Source organism: Neophocaena asiaeorientalis, unplaced genomic scaffold, assembly GCF_003031525.2.
Source record: "Neophocaena asiaeorientalis asiaeorientalis breed wild unplaced genomic scaffold, Neophocaena_asiaeorientalis_V1.1 scaffold177, whole genome shotgun sequence".
NCBI lineage: Eukaryota > Metazoa > Chordata > Mammalia > Artiodactyla > Phocoenidae > Neophocaena > Neophocaena asiaeorientalis.
Window position 1 is genome coordinate 9222918 of NW_020172779.1, and position 2889 is coordinate 9225806.

Below are 2889 nucleotides of genomic sequence, written 5' to 3' on the forward strand. Positions count from 1 at the left end.
ACCATTATTTCAACAGCATTTTCACCCTTCATGTCACTGTGTCACATTTTGGTAATTCTCACAATATTTCAAACTTTTTCACTATTAATATATTTGTTTTGGTCATCTGTGATCTTTGATGTTACTGTTGCAGAAAGACTACAGAGGTGATTAAATGATGGAATGAAAAGACCAAATGTGCTTTTTGTTTGTTTTAAAGGTTAACTGAATATTTACCTTAAAGGAGAAAAAAAATGCATTCTAGTCAAACATTCCTAGATTCCTAAGCCAGATTTCCTGGGCTTGGGTTCAGGCTCTGGTATGTATTAGCTGTGTTACCAGTTCTCTGCACCTCAGTTTCCTTGTTTGTAAAATGGGGCTAAAAATAGTATCTGCCTGATAGTGTGGTTGTGAGGACAAAATTAGCTAATGTACGAAAAAAAGTTTTAGAATGCTGCGCATACTATAAAAGTGTCAGCTCTTGTCATGATTACGAAAGTATTATTACTTTCTGCCAGTAAGTGGGTGATTTTGTGTCATATTTCGTTGCCTTCGCTTCAGGCTTGAGTGACAGATTTTTGCTTTGGAATAAGTGCAGCCAGGCCAACATTCAAACATACTTAAGTGATGGTTATATAGCATTTAATTCAGTTCAGAAAGTATAGGCATTTAGGACGTGCCTTATGCTAGGTATCACAAATGCTCTTCTTGCCCCCAGTTTGGAAGTGTATCTTTGACCGTACACACATGAAGAAAGTGACTTTCAAAGGATTAAAAAGGTATCTACTTAGGGAATTCCTTGGTGGTCCAGTGGTTAGGACTCTGCACTTCCACTCCAGTGGCATGGGTTGGATCCCTGTTCAGGGAACTAAGATCCTGTGTGCCGTGGACAAAAAAAAAAGTTACCTACTTAATATGAAAAAAATCCTCTTATGATAATCTCTAGTACAGGGTAATCAAGTAACAATCATCCTGGTGATAGTTGTATTCTCTTCTACAAGAGTCAGCTGACCAAGCCGTCTGTCGTTTTAGCAGTATAGGAACTCACAGATACCAACAAGCAGTTTATTGAAGAATTATCTTCAGGAAAACGATTTCCCACACGTTAAATTGATTTTCTTTTCTTGAGTTCTTTTTAATTTGATGTGTATTTCAAGCAGCTGAATTTGTTGATACCAGTGAGGAATGTCAAGGAAAAAATCAAAGTCTTGGTTTTATAATGGAGAAAAGTTAAAGAAGTTATTGATTGAGAGTATTGGGGAGCTTCCCTGGTGGTACAGTGGTTGAGAGTCCGCCTGCCGATGCTAGGGGTCACAGGTTCGTGCCCCGGTCCGGGAAGATCCCACATGCCGCGGAGCGGCTGGGCCCGTGAGCTATGGCCGCTGGGCCTGCGCGTCCGGAGCCTGTGCTCCGTAACGGGAGAGGCCACAACAGTGAGAGGCCCGCGTATCGCAAAAAAAAAAGTATTGGGGAAACACAAGATTGGAGACCAGGAGTTTAACTTTTGGTTTCATCACTTATAAACTGATTTGGCCAAGCCACTTAACCTCTTTGTTTCATATTTGTTATTTTTTAAATCACAGTGGTTTTGAGTGTCTAATGATGCCTGTGAAAGCGTTTTGACACATAATTATTTCATTAGCAGATAAAACATAATATTTGGGGTAAGAAATGATAAGTACTACACTTACATAAATCAGTAAACTGCAAGGAACTTTAAATTTCATGAAGACCTTGCCTTCTCCCTTCAGAGGTTGACTGATTTTACTTGTGCAAGGTCACAAAGCTGGTTAGTGGCAGCCAGAATATAGGTCTCCTGATACTAGTCACCTGGCCTTCCTACTACACCACTGTCATTCATCATTCATTCATTCATTTTTATGGACGATAAATTAAACGCAAAATATTGTGCCAGGTGCTGTGGGTGATTCTGATTTTTCAGACAGATCCTCCTTCTCTCAAGGAACGTAGGAGCTAGTGGGGTAATAACCGTAGGTGTATAGTCAGAGATTGGGATGATAAGGTATGAATAAACGCTTGTGTGACCTGGTGAGGATCAATGGAGACTTGGTAGAAGAGATGACAATTCAGCCATGCTCCAAATGGCAGAAAGGATTTGTACATAAGTCTTAGGGTTTAAAATAGGCAGTCCGGGGTTACAATAAGGTGAGCAAAGGCCTCAGTAAATTCTAGGAAGTTTCATTTTTTCATAACAAGGGCCATCTCTCACCCTGAGAATCGTGTAGATTTTATTGTTCCCTCCAGAATGCTTGCCCTGGAAACAATTCATGTAACTTGCCTGGTGGCCTTGCTTGATTCACTCCAGGACGAGTGAAGGGCTGCTTCCCGTTTCCATGGTTCCCTGCCCACCCACTTTCTCAGGGCACTTACGACACATCTCTATTTATTTTACTTCTTTGCTCCGCACCCTCCTCCCTGTTTCTGATGTTAAGAGAACAAGGGCTACGCGCACAGCGTAGCTTCAGCCTGAGTACAGTGACAAGTGCACAGCTGCCCGACAATTTGGGGTGAAGGAAGGGAACACCTGGCATATCCTCTCCTTTCTTCCTCCAGCAAACGCCTGCCTACTCCTTCCAGATTCAGCTGTGAACGTCACGTTCTCCATGCACCTGTAGCTGTTTCTACCGCCTCCCAGCACACAGTAGGCACAGGACAGAAAGACTGTGTCTGATTCCTCTCTGTGACACCTGGGCCTGGCAGGTAGTAAGCGTTCCACAAATGCTCGCCGGATGAATGGAGACCTTCCGACATTAGGCGGCGGATCTACGGCGGGGTTTCCTTGGAACCAGCTCCACCTCTTTCCGGGTAGAATCCCAGCGGCTGGGACCGCGGCACTCAGGGCATCACCCCCTCCAGCCACACTCCCTCCCGAGCCAGCCAGTGTCTTCC